This window comes from Pongo pygmaeus, chromosome 22 (genome assembly GCF_028885625.2).
Source record: "Pongo pygmaeus isolate AG05252 chromosome 22, NHGRI_mPonPyg2-v2.0_pri, whole genome shotgun sequence".
In the NCBI taxonomy this organism is placed as follows: domain Eukaryota; kingdom Metazoa; phylum Chordata; class Mammalia; order Primates; family Hominidae; genus Pongo; species Pongo pygmaeus.
This window is the reverse complement of record NC_072395.2, coordinates 56,089,155-56,110,517: the sequence shown is the minus strand read 5'-3', so window position 1 is coordinate 56,110,517 and position 21,363 is coordinate 56,089,155. Positions and strand designations below refer to the sequence as shown.

At 44.9% G+C, this 21,363-nt stretch overlaps 1 protein-coding gene and 1 pseudogene across 1 annotated transcript in view; one reads left to right on the top strand and one right to left on the bottom strand.

The window, feature by feature from the left end:
- Window positions 1-21,363, bottom strand: part of CRYAA (crystallin alpha A) — a 62,200-nt gene that overhangs the window by 33,982 nt on the left and 6,855 nt on the right. The window lies entirely within an intron of this gene.
- On the top strand, window positions 20,647-21,014 carry LOC129022453 (large ribosomal subunit protein mL51-like; annotated as a pseudogene).

The window sequence follows — 21,363 nt, the reverse complement described above, 5'->3', positions numbered from 1 at the left end:
TGACATCATGCTCCATGCCACAGCCCACCTGATTTGGGCCAGGAGTCCCTCCCCAAACTCTGCCAGTCTCACCTGGCCCCAGACCCCCACCAAGTTCCGGGCACAGTGGTCTGCTCACTGCTCCTCCACATAGAGCTCATTCTCCATCCGCCACCCTGCCCCTGCCAACCCCAGGCCTTCACTCACTCTCAACTCTACATCTTTTCAGGGTCACACCCTCAACACCACAACCGCAGCTGCTTCACCATCTGGGCTGCTCAGGGCCTCCGAGTGCCACGCATTCTCTCCACAGCTCTAAGCACTGTCTGAAATTAGCTCACTTCTTTTCCTATTTTTTGTCTTCTCTTCCCCTCTGAACCTGGGGCCCCTGAGGGCAGGAGCCTGGTCTCATTTGCCCTGGTAACCCCAGTTTCTCAGGCAGCATCTGGTTCATAGGAGGTGCTCAAGAAATATGCAATGGATGAGTAACAAAAGACTGAGTGACTGGCAGCCCCAGAACCCGGGCCTGGCAGAGTGTCATTCCATAAAGCACCGGCCTTTACAAAAGCCTGGCTGTTCATGGACTGCCATGTCTGGTGCGTCTGGGTGGGGCTTCACTGGCCTGGTTGGTGGGCTGATACTGATTTTGGGGTTTTCTCCAATATCATCAGAGCACATCTCCCCTCTCACAGAGGAAGACAAATTCTTCCTTGGGTCTGTAAGACTTTTAAGACTTTTTTTTCTTTTTTTGAAACAGAGTCTCACTCTGTCACTCAGGCTGGAGTGCAGTGGTGTGATCTCAGCTCACTGCAACCTCAGCCTCCCGGGTTCAAGCGATTCTCCTGCCTCAGCCTCCCGAGTAGCTGGAATTACAGGCGGGTGCAGCCATACCTGGCTAATTTTTGTATTTTTATTAGAGACGGGGTTTCACTGTGTTGGCTAGACTGGTCTCAAATTGCTGACCTCAGGTGATCTGCCCACCTCAGCCTCCCAAAATACTGGGATTATAGGCGTGAGCCACTGTGCCCTGCCTGTAAGACTGTGTAATACTTAATACTAAGTTATGTGTGCCACCAGCATGTACACATAATCATTTTCTTCTCCTTTAAATAAAAAATGAGAAAGAACAGACCATGGTACAGGGTCTGAGACAGAAAACCACTCTGGCCAGCAGCAGCATCGAAGGCACAAAGCAGCCTTTGGTTCTGCCAGGAGGCTGTTCCTCTGCCACTGAGAGAGCCCATACCCGCATCCCAGTGGCTCCAGATGCCAGCTTCTGCCAGCTCTCAGGAATGTTTTGCTCCTGATCCACTTCTGCATCTACTTCCTGATGCACTGGCTCCAGCCTAGCCGACATGCACGGCAGCAGAGAGATGGCTGTCACATCGGCTGCTCAAGCAGTCAGAGGCCAAGTGGAATCCTGGCACTGGGGAGAACGTTCACCACAGCGATGGAGCTAGTCTGTGATTCCGCTTGAAAAGCCACCTGCTAGGCAGTTTGTCTGCTCTCAGCCGGGCACCCTCACGCACCTGCAGTGGCGACAGGTGGGTCTTGTTGCAATGGGCTATCCCGATGCAATGGGCTGTAGCTGTCCCAATGCACTGAGCTCTGTGCTCCAGCGGGCTGGCCCAGACACATTGCAGCAGTTGGCAGAGCTGAGAGAGGAAGTGTGCAGTCCCCTGGCAGCCTCAGCTCAGGGCTGGCCTACAGTCACGTCTGCCACACCACTGCTCAAAGCCATTCTCCTAGATGTGCCACACTCAAACAGGGGAAACAGATGCCACCTCTTCAGATGAAGAGCTGCAAAGTCATCGATTTAAAGAGCAGCAAACTCATATCGTCATTTCTTTCTTTCTTTTTGAGACAGGGTCTTGCTCTGTTGCCCAGGCTGGACTAGAACTCCTGAGCTCAAGTAATCCTCCTGTTCACAGACCAAACTGAAGGTAGACCACCTACGCTCATGTCCCAGTAACAAGATGCAGATGAACTAGGAGAGAAGGGAGTTTTTATTTCTGTAACCAGTTACAGAGAGAAGGCCTGAAAATTATCACCAGACCAACTCAAAATTACAGCGTTTTCCAGAGCTTGTATACTTTCTCAGCTCTATGTCTACGTGTAAGTGTGCATTCATCTAAAGATGTAAGTGATTAACTTATTTTAATCTATAACTAAGATCTGAGTCCTGAAGACCTTCCTCTGGAGCCTCAGTGAATTTAATTAATCTAGCTGGGTCCAGGTGCTGGGGTGAAAACCCGGATCTGGCCTCCTGCTAAGTCATGGAGGCTTGGGGAGTTCCTTTAGTCTTCAATAAAGCTTGTTTGTGGAGGCCTGGGGAGTTTCTTCAGACCCCCAATAAAATTTGTTTAATCCTAAATGAGTCCTGTTAAGAATTCCTTTGTTATCTCCTCATGCTTTAAAGCCCAGGAAAGGCCTGGGCAAAACTCTTGGTAGGCTTTTGTTACATTCCAGCCTTCGTATAAGGGCGCTGGCTCTTTCAGCTTTTAATATTTAACTTAACCACTTGGTCAGTACTGAAACAGTTGTTATGGAGGCCTGTGTTAGTGAGACCTGGCCTGCCACACCTCCACCTCAGCCTTGCAAGTAGCTGGGACTATAGGTGTGTATGACCACAACCAGCTACGAAGTCCTATTTCTAAGGTGCATGGAAACAGTGAAGGGAAAATCAAGGCTATTTTCGCAAACAAAACATTCAAACAAACCATTTACAGCAGAATAAACAAATAAAAGCAAGTACTATAGATTGCATAGCCCCCATCAGGGGTCTGAGGCAGGACTCCAAAGGCAAATATACTGATATTTCTGCAGCCAAATTCATCATGCTAAGTGGAACAAATATCCCATAAGCAGGATTACAGCTTTTGCTTCCAGCTGATTTATATAGTAATGCAGTAGTTCATGGAACAGCACGGTAACCACATACCATAAATTTTCCAGTACTTCTTACTCCCAAGGACAATGTTCACTAAAGCTTCCAACACAGGTTCAAGTGAAGCTAAATGTCTGTGAAAGAAAAAAAAGTCGTTTAAAAGCAAATAAAATTTCAGGACCCTCTAAATTTATTATGCCAAAGGGGATGTTAAGCCCTGGAGACTGAGTCAGTAGCATATTTGCAAATTCTGCTTCTTAGATTACAGCTTAACTCTCTTCCCCAGGGTCCTTGTTCTGGATATGACTAGGAGAAACATGAAGAGCTGCAAAGTTATTGATGTTCTGAAAAGCTGCAAAGTCATATTGTCATATTTCTTTCTTTTTGAGACAGGGTCTTGCTGTGTTGTTCAGGCTGGATTGGAACTCCTGAGCTCGACCGGGCATAGTGGCTCACACCTGTAATCCCAGCACTTTGGGAGGCTGAGGCGGGTGGATCACTTGAGGTCAGGAGGTCGAGACCAGCCTGACCAACATGGTGAAACCCCATCTCTACTAAAAGTACAAAAATCAGCCAGGCGTGGTGGCAAGTACCTGTAATCCCAGCTCCTCAGGAGGCTGAGGCAAGAGAATCGCTTGAACCTGGGAAGTGGAGGTTGCATTGAGCCAAGATCGCGCCATTGCACTCCAGTCGGGGTGACAGAGCGAGACTCGTCTCAAAAAAAAAGAACTCCTGAGCTCAAGTAATCCTCCCGCCTCAGTCTCCCAGAGACCAAATCTCCTCCTTCCCATCACTGATCTCTGTTACAGATTAGCTGCCTCCTTTATTGTCCTGTACCCAACTCAGATCAGATGGTGCAAAGACCTCATGACTGTTGCATCTTCAGTGTGGAAGATTAAATACACCTTTCTTCTTCTGCTGCTTTTTTTTTTTTTTTTTTTTTTTGAGACAGAGTCTGGCTCTGTTGTCCAGGCTGGAGTGCAGTGGTGTGATGTTGGCTCACTGCAACCTCCGTCTCCCGGGTTCAAGCAATTCTCCTGCCTCAGCCTCCCGAGTAGCTGGGGTTATAGGTGCCTGCCACCACGCCCAGCTAATTTTTGCATTTTTAGTAGAGACAGGGTTTCACCATGTTAGCCACGCTGGTCTTGAACTCCTGACCTCAGGTGATCTGCTCACCTTGGCCTCCCAAAGTGCTAGGATTACAGGCATGAGCTACTGTGCCTGGCCAAATACACCTTTCTTGAAAGAAAAAGACCACCTCGACTAATCAGACCACTGTAACTATGCATTAAAGTCTAAAGATGTTGAAATTCTGGTAAGCTTCCATAAACTTTATCTATATACATGGTCCCAAACTTCTACACTTGAGAACACTGACTTCCATTCTTTGGAATCTGTGCTTCCTGGATGGCTGGACTTAAACTTTGCACTTGAATAAACTCTCCTTAAACTAGATTCTGGCCCTTTTGATTATTTTAGGTTGACACCTGTATGCATACATGTAATGAATCAGGCTACATCTGGCTGCTTGGGGGTCTTGGCAAAGGGGGCACAGCAGTGATGCATTGCTGAGGTCATGGGGCTGGAGGCAGCATGGAGGATGGGTTAAAGAAGAGTCTCTGAAGTCCTGGGGCAGCACCGTGTCAATGGGCTTCTCGGCACTTCCTCCCACATCACCGGTGCCACACCTAAGCATCTCTCTAATTCAGGGGTCCTCCTGCTCACTGATAAATGTCCTTGAAGCCAGCAATTAGCAGGCCATAGATATTGCCAGATAGTCTGTGGGGACTCCCCAGGGTCCACATCTCCCCCACCTTTCCCCTCCCATTCTCACTGGTATTCAGCCGATTCCAGCAATTTCTCCTTCACGCGAGGCAGACACAACAGGTGCCCCATTTCTAGGTTCAGCATCTCTTCTCTGTGACTTTCTCCTGACTCCACTTTTGGTTGATAAACTTTGAGGGTCAATAATGCAGTTTGCTATCACCTTCTTCTGCCATAGACGGGCTTTATCTCCAGGTTTGGTTTCAAGAATTGTTTTAGGTCAAAGTGCTCATGCAGTTGTGAAAGGAAAATCTCTTGGGCCCCCAAAATCACGAAGCTAAAGGGAAAAGTCAAACTGGGAGCTGCTTATGGCAAACCTGCCTCCCTTTCTACTGCAAACCACCCCACTGCTCACTGAGATAAATGCATATCTGATTGCCTCCTTTGGAGGGGCTCATCAGAAGCTCAAAAGAATGCGACCACTTGTCTCTTATCTATCCATGACCTGGAAGTCCCCTCCCGGCTTTGAGTTCCGCTTTTGCTTCAAGTTGTCCCACCTTTCCGGACCAAACCAATGTTTATCTTACATGTGTTAACTGATGTCTCAGGTCTCCCCAAAGTGTCTAAAACCAAGCTGTGCTCTGACCACCTTAGGCACGTGTTGTCAGGACCTCCTGAGGCCGCGTCACGGGTACGCGTCCTCAACCTTGGCAAAAGAAACTTTCTAAATTAACTGAGGCCTGTCTCAAATGTTTGGGGTTCACGCAGTCAACCAAGCGCACATTAGTGGAGCTGTCCATCCTGTCCGAGCATTTGTGACTGTGCGAATGGCAGCTTTGTGAGTGAACTCAGTCAGGAAGCCCTGCTTTCTGTTAATGGCAGGACTCCCCCTTCCCCCCAAAAAAAGCATTTATATTCACTCTTATTGGAGTGTAAAACTCCCTTCACAAATTGTGGAAAGTAAATGTCAGAAACATTGCTTTTCAAAAGACATTCAGGAAAGGAATGTGTGGAGCAGCTGTGCAGAAATAACAAAATGTTCGTTTTTCTTCCAGACCAGCTTATCTGCAGTGAATTCCTGGCACTGATACAAAGGATTATTAAACCATGCAGAAAACATGGCTCGGGTTCCCAGTATATGTTCCCTTGCATACTAGCATACGCCATTCACACCAGTGGCTTTTTCCAACCACAACTAGCTTTGGCCAGCATCATCCCGTGCCTTTCCTCCTGGATGCCTGTTGTGACTCTCCGCAACCATCCTGCCTGTCTAGAAAGGAGCACAGGTGAAGCTGCCTGACTCATCAGCTCCACAAACTTGTTCTAAGGTTTTGTTGTTTTTTGGTTTTCAGACAGGATCTCTCTCTGTCACCCAGGCTGAAGTGCAGTGGCACCATCTGGGCTCACTGCAGCCTCAACCTCCCTGGGCTCAGTGATCCTCCTACTTCAGCCTCCAGAGTAGCTGGGACTACAGGCATGCACCACCATGCTTGGCTAATTTCTGTATTTTTTGCAGAGATGGGGTTTTGCCATGTTGGCCAGACTGGTCTCAAACTCCTGGGCTCAAGCAATCCACTTGCCTTGGCCTCCCAAAGTGCCGGGATTGCAGGCGTGAGCCACCGCGCCTGGTTGAGACTAAGGTTTTCAGAGGATACAAATCTATCAATGTAATTTTCAGCTGTTTCCTGATCAGAAAAGAAGCCTTTCCACCACAGCTATGCAGATTGTTTTACACCACACTTCTTGAATATTCATGCTCACCTTTAAAGTTCACTTCTTCCTGCTGTATTCCAGCTTCTTTCATAACCAACAAACCACTCCTTGGCATACGGTGACTTCTTCAATGCCAACTCCATTCCATCCGTTCCTGGTCAAGATCCCCCTCCCTGCACCACACCCCACTGGCCCTGTGTTTTCCATATTTCAATGGCTCTTGCTAATCACAATTATTGTAAATTTTCAACTGTTTGTATTTTTTTTTAATAGAGAGGGAATCTTGCTATGTTGGCCAGGTTGGTCTTGAACTCTCAACCTCAAGCAATCCTCCCACCTCAGCCTCCCAAAGTGCTAGGATTATAAGCATGAGCCACCATGCACAGCCCAACTGCTTGTCTTTTGATGGCTTCCCAACATCACTGATGGTTTCTGCACTATTGACAAAGAGAGTGTTTCCATGTGTCCTTCCCACAGTGAGCACTCAGTACATGTTACCCTTTTTGTATGAATTCACAGTGCAATGAAACCCATGGTCACAAAAAGACAAATGAATTTTAAAAATTAAAGCATACACATTGTCAGCAACCAGAAGAGGTGCCTGTAACAGAGGGAGTGTTGGGATGCTGCCAACACCTCGGGTCAGGTCAGCTTTTGCAAATTTTGGCACAAAGTTTACAGATAAAAAAAAAAAAGCCCTTTTCATTTTCACAGCTTTTTGCTTTTTGGAATGCTGACAAGGGTCGATGGGTCTGTTCCATCATGGAATCAGGATGAAAACACAGAATTGGAGTCCTCAAAGCAACCCCAGTCTAGTAGGACAGAGATGTCAACACTGCATTAGAGCATCATTCAACGAGGGCAGTTTCTGATGCCTCATGGGCACCTACAAGTGCCAAGCTTCCTCCACTCCTCAAAGGCAGGTTGGCTGATCCTATTAGCCAATGGAAACCCTGAGTCTAGAGAACTTCATAATGCAGGTCATGCAGCAGGAAGTGGCAAAGCAGGATATCAGATCCAGGTCTGTTCAACCTTTGCAGGTAAGGAGGGGAAGCTGTGAGAACCCAAAATGCATTGCACATCTGGGAGGGAGATGACTCCGAGGAGGCCTCAAGGGCCAAACTGGAATGCTGGGAAGGAGGGAGTGGGTATGGGCCCTGGAAGAACACACTGTGCACAGGTGGGAGGCTCCCAGGACCAAGAGCTGAAAGTTGCCCGGCACATTCCAGGGACTGGGCGCCATGGAGGGCTCCCAGGAAGAAACAGCAGGATCGAATCTGTATTTCCCATAGAGCCCTCTGGCAGAAGGACAAATGGTCACCTAGAAAAGGAGGAAACAGCACAGATACTGCTGTAGTGATCCAGGTACACTCAGGAATGGCCAAGAGGAGGAAAAGGAGCAGACATGGTTGAGAGAAGCCAAGGAACTAGAATGGATGTGAATCAGACAACTTAGGGCAACCCAGGTGGGCTCAGGCTGTAGATGACTGGCATTTACTAAATGCTTGAACAGAACATCAAGAGATGGGAGGAGGAGGATAAAATGAAGTCAGCTGGAGACCTGTTGCGCTGAGGTGCCTGACAGACTTCTAAGAGGAGATCTGCCTTCTGAATTTGTGTCTGTGCACCTGCCACAGTATCTGACACATCAGACATGCCCCCAAAAATATAAGATGGACGGACGGACAGATGGATGGATGGATAGATGGATGGATGACTCAGTGGGATGGATGGATGGATGGATGGATGGATGAATAAATGGGTGGGTGAAAGGACAGACGGATGGATGGATGGATGTCTGGGTGAGTGGATGGATGGATGGATGGACTAACAGACAAATGGGTGGATGGCTAGATGAGCGGATAGATGGATGAAAGGACAGACATATGAATGAACAGATGAAGGGAGGAATGAATTCTCAACTTTAAATAATGAGATTTAGAAAATATGATTAAGTACAAAGTTTATTCAAGCCCAAAGCTTAAGGATGGCCACCTGGGAGCCTAGATTCAAGTTCCCCTGAATAGCTGCTCCAATTAGCAGCAGTGGGTTCTTTTTTTTTTTTGAGACAGGGTCTCACTCTGTCACCCAGTCTGGAGTGCAGTGGTGTGATCACGGCTTACTGCAGCCTCAACCTCCCAGATTCAAGCAATCCCCTCTCCTCAGCCTGCCTCAGTAGCTGGGACCACAGGCACATGCCACTATGCTTGGATAATTTTTTCAAATTTTTTATAAAGACAGGCTCTCACTATGTTGTCTCAAACAAAAACAAAACAAAAAGTCCCACACTCCTGTCTCTCTGGGCCTGATAACTTTGGCACACCTCACATAGCTCAGACTGCTCTGTGCTATTTTTTTTCCCATTTCTCCCCTTTTCATCAAGACCTTTCAAAGAAGGCCTCATAGAAAAATGCAAATTGCTTTGGCTCCCTTTATGTTCAGGAGTTTAGTTCTGAGTTGCTAGGAAGGTTAATTATCAGATGGCCTTGTCCCACGTAGGGGAGGGGAGATGTATTAAGCCATTATTACATTGCTATAAAGAAATAACCAGCTGGCTGCACTGGCTCGCGCCTGTAATCCCAACACTTTGGGAGGCCGAGGTGGGCAGATGGCTTGAGCCCAGGAGTTTGAGACCAGCCTGGGCAACATGGCAAAACCTCATCTTTACAAAAAATTCAAAAAAAATTAGCCAGGCATGGTGGTACATGCCTGTAGTCTCAGCCACTCGGGAGGCTGAGGTGGGAGAATCACCTGAGCCTCGGGAGGACAAGGCTGCCGTGAGCCATGATCGTGCCACTGTACGCCAGCCTGGGTGACAGAGTAAGAACCTATCTTGCATGAAAATAAATAAATAAATAAATAAAAATAAGAAATACCTGAGATTGGGTAATGTATAACAAAAGAGGTGTAATTGGTACATGGTTTCTGCAGGCTGTACAGGAAGCATGGTGCTGGCATCTGTTCAGCTTCTAGGAAGGCCTCAGGAAGCTGACAATCAGGGCATAAGGTAAAGGGGGAGTGGGCACGTCACAAAAGGAAAGCAGGAGCAAGAGAGAGAGAGGGAGAGAGTGGCAGGTGAGGTGCCACCCACTTTTAAAAGACCAGATCTCATGAGAACTCACTGTCGTGAGGACAGCACCAAAGGGAGGGTGCTGAGCCATTCGAGAGAAATCCACCACTGTAAGCCAACCACCTCCCACCAGGCCCCACCTCCAATGCTGGGGATTATATTTCAATATCAGATTTGGGTGAGGACAAATATCCAAATTACATCAGGGAAGGACACCTCTCAGTGAGGAATCTGAAGAAAGCCAAAAGCCAAATTGGGATGGCATCGCAGGGTGGCAAAAATGAGACCTCAGTCAAGTCATCAATTTATGTAACCGCTGTTGCCTGTTGAATCATCTCTAGTCTTCAGAATACCATGAATTTGGTTTTCTTAGGAGAAGTAAAACAATGAGAGATACAGCCGGGCGTGGTGGCTCACGCCTGCAATCCCAGCACTTTAGGAGGCTGAGGCGGGTGGATCACTTGAGGTCAGGAGTTTGAGACCAGCCTGGCCAACATGGTGAAACCCCGTCTCTACTAAAAGTGCAAAAAATTAGCCAGGCATGGTGGCGAGCACCTGTAATCCCAGCTACTCTGGAGGCTGAGGCAGGAGAATTACTTGAACCTGGGAGGTAGAGGTTGCAGTGAGCCAAGATCAAGCCATTGCACTCCAGCCTGGGCAACAAGAGTGAAACTCCATCTCAAAAAAAAAAAAAAGAGAGAGAGAGATACATAGTAGAAATATAATGCACATAAGAATTATCATCAAAAAGAAATGTGTATGCCAGAACAGAAAAAAACCATTCAATTTATGAGTGAACTAAAAACATCATAAAATTAAAACCCAGCCCTTCTTTAAAGACTTCTTGTAGCCAGGAAATAATTAAGGATTGCAGGAAAATAATAAAAACTCAGAAGCAATCATCAGGGCTGGAATCTATTAATACGTATAAAATCGTTTCCTGCTGAAACATAATTTTTCTCTCTCGGATTCCCCATTTCTACCAAAGATAAATCTCAGTGGGACCAAGTTACTTGTAAAATAAGTTTTAGCATGGTACTCAGCTTCATTATTTGCATAAAGTGGAACAAGAATCATGACTGATCATAAAGGTTCTCTTCAAGTTGGCTTTGAAGGAATTTTCATAGAGAATTTCAGATTAGACTTTTTAATCTGAGGCTTTAAAAAGCCAAAGATTCATCTTCAGATTGTGCCTGTAACACCTGCATGAACTGGGTGAGTCCCTCTTTTCTCAAGGCCCCAAAATATTTGAGGTTCCTGGGCCTGTCAGAAAGGGACATTATTTACTTACCTCATGATCAGGAACCTTGTAAGGGAACTGTATAGATAAGGTACATGGACACTCTTTCCAAGTAGCTTTTTATTGGCTCTATAAAGCCAACCTGAATTCCTCAGAGCAGTTTGGTCGTATCTGAAAATATGCCATTCCAGTCAAAGCCTTGCTAGAATAACCAGTGTCTTCAATTGTGTTCTGTTAACAAAGGAAAAAAAAAATTTACTAAAATTATGCAAATAATTATATTACAATAAAATAAGAATACTCATTCACAGTTTCTGAATTCTGGAGAAATCAGGTAGAAAGAAAGATAAATGCTTCAATTTTGCCCACAAAAATATATTTTACCCAATTGCTATAAGCTCTAAACAGATTTTTTTTTTTTTTTTTTTAAGTTTTCGGCCAGGGGCTATGGCTCACGCCTGTAATCCCAGCACTTTGGGAGGCCAAGGCGGGTGGATCACCTGAGGTCAGGAGTTCGAGACCAGCCTGGCCAACATGGTGAAACCCCATCTCTACTAAAAGCATGGTGGCGCACACCTGTAATCCCAGCTACTCAGGAGGCTGAGGCAGGAGAATTACTTGAACCTGGGAGGCGGAGGTTGCAGTGAGCCAAGATTGCACCACTGTACTACAGCCTGGGCAACAAGAGTGAAACTCCGTTTCAAAAAAAAAAAAGTTTTCTTAACTCTTGAAAACAAAACAAAAAGAGTTAGCAATGTTTCAACAAAAAAGTCATAAAAATAATTTCAGTCCATCAGTTCAGTCCAGTGTAATTAATTATTGTAATGCCTGATGCTGGGTTAGCAATCTTCATGAATGCATCAGTTTTTCATTAGCATTCTGGAAGTTTTTACCTAGTCCAATGGTATGATCTCTAAGTTTATTAGAAACCTGTATTCAAGAGTACTTCTCAGTGTCCTTTCCATGAATTTCCTTGAAGAAAAGATAAACTTTGGACTGTAACTGATTGTAAACGACTTTTTGTCTTTTTTCTTTCTTTTTTTTTTTTTTTTTTTGAGATAGAGTCTCCCTCTGTTTCCCAGGCTGGAGTGCAGCAGTGCGATCTCAGCTCACTGCAATCTCCACCTCTGGGGTTCAAGCGATTCTCCTGCCTCGGCCTCCTGAGTAGCTGGGACTACAGCTGTGAATCCATCTGGTCCTGGACTTTTTTTGGTTGGTAGGCTATTAATTATTGCCTCAATTTCAGAGCCTGTTATTGGTCTATTCAGGGATTCAACTTCTTCCTGGTTTAGTCTTGGACGGGTGTATGTGTCCAGGAATTTATCTATTTATTCTAGATTTTCTAGTTTTATTTGTAGAGGTGTTTATAGTATTCTCTGATGGTAGTTTGTATTTCTGTGGGATCAGTGGTGATATCCCCTTTATCATCTTTTATTGTGTCTATCTGATTCTTCTCTCTTTTCTTCTTTATTAGTCTTGCTAGCGGTTTATCAATTTTGTTGATCTTTTCAAAAAACCAGCTCCTGGATTCATTGATTTTTTGAAGGGTTTTTTGTGTCTCTTATCTTCTTCAGTTCTGCTCTGATCTTAGTTATTTCTTGCCTTCTGCTAGCTTTTAAATGTGTTTGCTCTTGCTTCTCTAGTTCTTTTAGTTGTGATGTTAGGGTGTCAATTTTAGAACTTTCCTGCTTTCTCTTGTGGGCATTTAGTGCTGTCCAGCGCTGTTCCATTGCTGGTGAGGAGCTGCATTCCTTTGGAAGGGGAGAGGCGCTCTGATTTTTAGAATTTTCAGCTTTTCTGCTCTGTTTTTTCCCCATCTTTGTGGTTTTATCTACCTTTGGTCTTTGATGATGATGATGTACAGATGGGGTTTTGGTGTGGATGTCCTTTCTGTTTGTTAGTTTTCCTTCTAACAATCAGTACCCTCAGCTGCAAGTTTGTTGGAGTTTGCTGGAGGTCCACTTCAGACCCTGTTTGCCTGGGTATCGGCAGCGGAAGCTGCAGAACAGTGAATATTGCTGAACAGCAAATGTTGCTGCCTGATCGTTCCTCTGGAAGCTTCGTCTCAGAAGGGTACCTGGCCGTGTGAGGTGTCAGTCTGCCGTAACTGGGAGGGTGCCTCCCAGTTAGGCTACTTGGGGGTCAGGGACCCACTTGAGGAGGCAGTCTGCCCGTTCTCAGATATCTCAGACTCCGTGCTGGGAGAACCACTGCTCTCTCCCATTCTGGCTAAATGAATGACTTATTTTACACAGACCTGTGATCCTATTTTGATATCAATTTTTTTTCCTTCTTTTTTTTTTTTTTTTTTTTTTTTTTTGAGACGGAGTCTTGCTCTGCCGCCCAGGTTGGAGTGCAGTGGCGCGATCTCAGCTCACTGCAAGCCCCGCCTCCCAGGTTCATGCCATTCTCCTGCCTCAGCCTCCGGAGTAGCTGGGACTACAAGTGCCCGCCACCATGCCTAGCTAATTTTTTGTATTTTTAGTAGAGACGGGGTTTCACTGTGTTAGGCAGGATGGTCTCGATCTCCTGACCTCATGATCCGCCCGCCTCGGCGTCCCAAAGTGCTGGGATTACAAGCGTGAGCCGCTGCACCTGGCCTCTTTTTTCTTTTTAGATGGACTCTCGCTCTGTCACCCAGTCTGGAGTGTAGTGGTGCATCTCAGCTCACTACAACCTCCGCCTCCTGGATTCAAATGATTCTCCTGCCTCAACCACCCAAGTAGCTGGGATTACAGGTGTGCACCACCACACTGGGGTAATTTTTGTATTTTTAGTAGAGATAGGGTTTTGCCATGTTAGTCAGGCTGGTGTCGAACTCATGACCTCAGGTGATCCACCCACCTTGGCCTCCCAAAGTGCTGTGATTATAGGCGTGAGCCACTGTGTCCGGCCATATTTTGATATCAAATGTTTTAAACCTTTGATATTTGACATACTTCCCAAAATCAATTTTTTTTTTTTTGAGATAGGGTCTCACTCTTTTACTCAGGCTGGAGTGCAGTGGCACAGTCATGGCTCACTGTAACCTCTCCCTCCTGGGCTCAAGCAGTACTCCCACCTCAGCCTCTAGAGCAGCTGAGACTACAGATGCACGCCACCACACTCGGCTTAATTTTTAAATTCTTTTTTTAGAGATGAGGCTTGATCATATTGTCCAGGCTGGTCTTGGGCTCCTGGGCTCAAGCGATCTGCCTTCCTTGGCTTCCCAATGTGCTGGGATTACCAGTGTGAGCCACTGTACCCAGCCAAAAATCAAATTTCAAATTCTAAAATTAAGTCTTTTTGACCTGAACTAATGTGGACATAACCTGGACATAACAAATAGAAACCCCTGGAAATCCAAATAGTAGGCTTACTTGGTATGTTAGAATCATACAGGAAGCACTGTCAAATAAAAAATAGCGTTTAACTTTCTTTGAGTTATATGTGTATCACATAAGTATAAATGTGTGATTAATATTTGTTCCAAAATTATATGAGATTTCTAAAATTTTGATATGTCCTGGTATATGTTATCATATACCATATGATAATTATGATTATAATGTTACATTGTTAGATGCCACAGAAATAACCAATTTTCCTTGTCACAGGCATCTTTAACTATGGCTACTATAAAGCTTTTGTCATCCATAGACAATTACTGTTTTACTTTGATTCTTTTCGAAAAGTGGTTTACGGCCTGGCATGGTGGCTCACACCTGTAATCCCAGCACTTTGGGAGGTCGAGGCTGGTAGATCACCTGAGGTCAGGAGTTTGAGGCCAGCCTGGCCAACATGGTGAAACCCCGTCTCTACTAAAAATACAAAAATTAGCCGGATGTGGTGGTGGGCACCTGTAGTCCCAGCTGAATGCTACCTGAGGTACAAGGAGGAGCTGGTACCATTCCTTCTGAAACTATTCCAATCAATAGAAAAAGAGGGAGTCCTCCCTAACTCATTTTATGAGGCCAGCATCATCCTGATACCAAAGGCTGGCAGAGACACAACAAAAAAAGAGAATGTTAGACTAATATCCCTGATGAACATTGATGCAAAAATCCTCAGTAAAATACTGCCAAACCAAATCCAGCAGCACATCAAAAAGGTTATCCACCATGATCAAGTGGGCTTCATCCCTGGGATGCAAGGCTGGTTCAACATACGCAAATCAATAAATATATAATCTTTATTGATTTAACATTATATGTTAAGTCAGCATATAAACAGAACCAAAGACAAAAACTACATGATTATCTCAATAGATGCAGAAAAGGCCTTTGACAAAATTCAACAGCCCTTCATGCTAAAAACTCTCAATAAATTAGGTATTGATGGGACGTATCTCAAAATAATAAGAGCTATTTATGACAGACCCACAGCCAATACCATACCGAATGGGCAAAAACTGGAAGCATTCCCTTTGAAAACTGGCACAAGACAGGGATGCCCTCTCTCACCACTTCTATTCAACATAGTGTTGGAAGTTCTGGCCAGGGCAATCAGGCAGGAGAAAGAAATAAAGGGTATTCAATTAGGAAAAGAGGAAGTCAAATTGTCCCTGTTTGCAGATGACATGATTGCATATTTAGAAAACCCCATTGTCTCAGCCCAAAATCTCCTTAAGCTGATAAGCAACTTCAGCAAAGTCTCAGGATACAAAATCAATGTGCAAAAATCACAAGCATTCTTGTAAACCAATAACAGACAGAGAGCCAAATCATGAGTGAACTCCCATTCACAGTTGCTTCAAAGAGAATAAAATACCTAGGAATCCAACTTACAAGGGATGTGAAGGACCTCTTCAAGGAGAACTACAAACCACTGCTCAACGAAGTAAAAGAGGACACAAATAAATGGAAGAACATTCCATGCTCATGGATAGGAAAAATCAATATCGTGAAAATGGCCATACTGCCCAAGGTAATTTATAGATTCAATGCCATCCCCATCAAGCTACCAATGACTTTCTTCACAGAATTGGAAGAAACTACTTTAAAGTTCATATGGAACCAAAAAAGAGCCCGCATTGCCAAGACAATCCTAAGCCAAAAGAACAAAGCTGGAGGTATCACGCTACCTGACTTCAAACTATACTACAAGGCTACAGTAACCAAAACAGCATGGTGCTGGTACCAAAACAGAGATACAGACCAATGGAACAGAACAGAGCCCTCAAAAACAATACCACACATCTACAACCATTTGATCTTTGACAAACCTGACAAAAACAAGAAATGGGGAAAGGATTCCCTATTTAATAAACGGTGCTGGGAAAACTGGCCAGCCATATGTAGAAAGCTGAAACTGGATCCCTTCCTTACACCTTATACAAAAATTAATTCAAGATGGATTAAAGACTTAAATGTTAGACCTAAAACCATAAAAACCCTAGAAGAAAACCTAGGCAATACCATTCAGGACATAGGCATGGGCAAGGACTTCATGTCTAAAACACCAAAAGCAATGGCAACAAAAGCCAAAATTGACAAATGGGATCTAATTAAACTAAAGAGCTTCTGCACAGCAAAAGAAACTACCATCAGAGTGAACAGGCAACCTACAGAATGGGAGAAAATTTTTGCAATCTACTCATCTGACAAAGGGCTAATATCCAGAATCTACAAAGAGCTCAAACAAACTTACAAGAAAAAAACAAACAACCCCATCAAAAAGTGGGCAAAAGATATGAACAGACACTTCTTAAAAGAGGACATTTATGCAGCCAACAGACACATGAAAAAATGCTCACCATCACTGGCCATCAGAGAAACGCAAATCAAAACCACAATGAGAGACCATCTCACACCAGTTAGAATGGTGATCATTAAAAAGTCAGGAAACAACAGGTGCTGGAGAGGACGTGGAGAAACAGGAACACTTTTACACTGTTGGTGGGACTGTAAACTAGTTCAACCATTGTGGAAGACAGTGTGGGGATTCCTCAAGGACCTAGAACTAGAAATACCATTTGACCCAGCCATCTCATTACTGGGTATATACCCAAAGGATTATAAGTCAGGCTTCTATAAAGACACATGCACACATATGTTTATTGCAGCACTATTCACAATAGCAAAGACTTGGAACCAAGCCAAATGTCTATCAATGATAGACTGGATTAAGAAGATGTGGCACATATACACCATGGAATACTATGCAGCCATAAAAAGGATGAGTTCATGTCCTTTGTAGGGACATGGATGAAGCTGGAAACCATCATTCTCAGCAAACTATCGCAAGGACAAAAAACCAAACACCGCATGTTCTCACTCATAAGTGGGAATTGAACAATGAGAACACTTGGACACAGGAAGGGGAACATCACACACCGGGGCCTGTTGTAGGGTGGGGGGAGTGGGGAGGGATAGTATTAGGAGATATACCTAATGTAAATGACGAGTTAATGGGTGCAGCACACCAACATGGCACATGTATACATATATAACTAACCTGCACATTGTGCACATGTACCCTAGAACTTAAAGTATAATAAAAAAAAAAAAAAGATTTCAAAGAGCAAATTCTTTTACTCTAAAATAGAGCAGAGACTCAGTTCCCAATCAAGAGACATAATAAAGATAGCATGAGGCAAATTCTCCCAGCCCCATTTTTTTTTGCAATTTATTCAAAAGGTAAACAAATCTTTTACTTTTTTTTTTTTTAAATGGAGTCTCGCTCTGTGGCCCAGACTGGAGTGCAGTGGCACAATCTCAGCTCACTGCAACCTCCACCTCCCAAGTTCAAGCGATTTTCTTGCCTCAGCCTCCCAAGTAGCTGAGATTACAGGCATGTACCACCATGCCTGGCTAATTTTTGTATTTTTAGTAGAGACAGGGTTTCACCATGTTGGTCAGGCTGGTCTTGAATTCTTGACCTCAAGTGATCCACCCACCTTGGCTTCCCAGTGTGCTGGGATTACAGGCATAAACCACCACACCCAGCTTACTATCTCTTATTAATACAACATGAAATTCTTATTCAACGGAGAAAACAAAATTTAACTTTTATATTAGTGTATTATCAATCATCCATTCTCAGTCAGCTTTGACCACACAAAGTAAGATTCCCGAAAACCTTTTACAAACTCTTACAATTTTCTTTTTCCTAATTTTTAAAATAGCAGTGATAGGGTCTCACTATCCTACCCAGGCTGGTCTCAATCTCATGGCCTCAAAGTGCTAGAATTACAAGGATGAACAACCATGCCCGGCCCAACTCTTACAACTTTCTATTAAAGAGCACATCAATACTCCAAGAAAACCTACTGTTCAGACACAGGGGCCCAGACTCTGGCCTAGCATCACTGTGCTTTTTTTTTTTTTAGACTCAGTCTCCCTCTGTCACCCAGGCTGGAGTGCAGTAGCACGATCTTGGCTCACTGCAAGCTCCACCTCCCGGGTTCACACCATTCTCCTGCCTCAGTCTCCTGAGTAGCTGGGACTACAGGAGCCCGCCACCACGCCTGGCTAATTTTTCTTTGTATTTTTAGTAGAGACGGGGTTTCGCCGTGTTAGCCAGGATGGTCTCGATCTCTTGACCTCATGATCTGCCCACCTTGGCCTCCCAAAGTGCTGGGATTACAGGCGTGAGCCACCGCGCCCAGCCAAGCAGTCCCTTCTTTAAGCCAATTAATTATAGCTTTTTCATATATTTTGGTAGTGAAATATCACATACACATGACACATATAAACATATAGACATACAGACAGAAGCAGATCTTATAGTTTTTATAAAGAATCTTCTCTCCAATTCCCCATTTCTACCAAAGATAAATCTTAGCAAGACCAACTAACTTGTAAAGTAAGTTTTAGCATTATACTTAACCTGATTATGCTCTCAAATAGTTTTTATTTCCCCCTTTTACATGATCCCTAAGCAACTGTTAGCTAGGCAACACTAAATTGGCACTTCTAAAGGGATGACTGAGGTGAAACAAAGTAGAAAAAATTCACATCTCAAAAGCACAGAGCTGAATTCAAACCAAGGAAGAAGGGTGTAGGTAAAAGCCTAGTTGTGGGTGGCAAACCACCTACATGCCGAGGCAACAGACCGAGGGCACGAGCTGTTCCAGTATAATAAAATATATAAAACAACAAGAGTTATACTAGATCTAGATCATAGACATGATTATATATGAAGATCATTAATCATTCGTTTGTAGCAATTACTCTTTATTCCAATATTATAATAATCCTCGATTTATAATCATAACCTAGGAAAAACCAGGCCATACAGACATAGGAGCTGAGGGGACACAGTAAGAAGTGACCAGAAGACAAGCGTGCGAGCCCTCAGTTATGCCCGGACAGGGCCACCAGAAGGGCTCCTTGGTCTAGAGGTAACGCCAGCGTCTGGGAAGACGCCCGTTGCCAAGCGGACCATGGTCTAGCAGTGGCGTCAGTGTCAAGGAAAAACACCTGCTACTTAGCAGACCCGGAAAGGGAGTCTCCCTTTCCCCATGGGAGTTCAGAGAAGACTCTGCTCCTCCACCTCTTGTGGAGGGCCTGACATCAGTCAGGCCTACCCGCAGTTATTTGGAGGACTAACCGTCTCCCTGTGATGCTGTGCTTCAGTGGTCACGCTCCTAGTCTGCCTTCATGTTCCATCCTGTACACCTGGCTCTGCCTTTTAGATAGCAGTAGCAAATTAGTGAAAGTACTAGAAGTCTCTGATATGCAGAAATAATGGCGCAAGCTCTCTCTCTTTCTCTCTCTCTGCCTTGGCTGCCAGGCAGGGAAGGGCCCCCTGTCCAGTGGACACGTGACCCACATGACCTTACCTATCATTGGAGATGACTCACACTCTTTACCCTGCCCCTTTTGCTTTGTATCCAATAAATAACAACGCACCCAGACATTCGGGGCCATTACCGGTCTCCGCGTCTTGGTGGTAGTGGTCCCCCAGGCCCACCTGTCTTTTCTTTTATCTCTTTGTCTTGTGTCTTTATTTTTACAATCTCTCATCTCTGCACATGGGGAGAAAAACCCACCGACCCTGTGGGGCTGGTCCCTGCGCCTAGTGAAGACGAGGTTGCCAGGAAAAGTATCTCCACCCAAGGTAAGGTCTGTGATGTAAACTGTAAGACAGTGTCTTCAGCCAATGTCTTCCCCATCTTCAGTTTCTAGCAGTTTGGGTGCAGGGAGGGAGACGCCCTTACAAATGGAGATTTCCTTCATATATATAAATTTTTTTACAAAGAGTTTCAAAATAGCCAGCTAAATGCTAGAAAGCCATATTTTGGAGATCAAAGTTACACAAGGGTCTGCATTAGTCAGGGTTCTCCAGAGGGGCAGAACTAATAGAATAGAGGTATATATGAAAGGGAGTATATTAGGGAGAACTGGCTCACACCATCACGGGGTGGAGTCCCATGAGACACAGTCTGCAAGCTGCAGAAGAAGGAAGCCAGGAGTGGCTCAGTCGGAGTCCAAAAGCCTCAAAAGTAGGGAAGCCAACAGTGCAGCCTTCAATCTGTGGCCGAAGGCCCGTGAGTCCCAAGCAAACCACTGGTGTAAGTCCAAGAGTCCAAAGGCCGAAGATCCTGGAGTCTGATGTCCAAGGGCAGGGGGAACGGAGGAGGCATCCAGCACGGGAGAAGGATGAAAGTGAAACTGCCCCTGCAAAAATTACAACTGAGGAAATGACGACAGTGAAAGAGATCAGATCTACCCGACTCCATCTTGCTTCTAATCTTTAGGCTGTCTTTGTTCATTCCTGGGCACAGGCCAACTAACCTTGGGAAGGAATTTAGCTTATAGTTTGACTCTGAAACAAAATTGATAACAGCCATTTCCCAGAAAGATCCGCTTCTTGCCTACGAACCACTCTGCCTTTGTAGGACTAACAAATTAGCTACAAGATTAGAAATTTTAAGGCCCAAGATGGCTGCCTTCACGTTAGTACCCGTGTGAAGTCGGCAGGGACGGTTCCTGTTGTCTTCTTGAGGGCCACATCTGGTCCTCATTCTTGGGCTTACTTGGTGTGCCGTTGAAAGGAGACACTAGAGAAATGGCAGGGAGCCTCTTATGTGGGGCAGGTAGGCGCCTGTGGGACTGGGTGTGGCACGCAGAAGCTTCTCTCTTGGTGTTCCTAGATTGATCGGTATACCCCCTAAAGTAGTTGATCCTTGGAACGAGAGGAGGCCCATGTTCAGAGTGTATGACAACATCAGGATCCTGGAAAACTTTGAAAAACACCCCAAAGAACTGATCAGGGACCCCATATGGCTTCGAGGTTGGAAGGGGAATGAATTGCAATGCTGTATGCGAAAGAAGAAAATGGTTGGAAATAGAATGTTCGCTGATGAGCTGCACAACCTTAATAAACGCATCAGCTATCTCTACAAACACTTTAACTGACATAGGAAATATCGATAGAAGAGAAAGCTGAGAACTTCGGAAAAGGCTCATCTGTCACCCTGGAGAAGGGAAGCTGTACTCTTCCTTATGAGAAAACGGCTTTGTATGCTCTCTGTAATAAAATGGGGCTTCTTTGAAAAAAAAAAATTTTTGATTTAAAGGTCATCCAGCCTCTGGCTGTGAGTCCAAACCTCCCGAAATTGCTCCTGGGGATAACATCACCATTGTAATCCGAAGATCAGTGCTTGAGGTATTCTGCAAGACCCTGTACTCGATGAATCAGCTGATACCACACAGATCGGCTATCTGGCTCAGCCAGTTCTGCCATCACACCCAGGAACAGAAGACGGCAAGGAAACCTCACTTT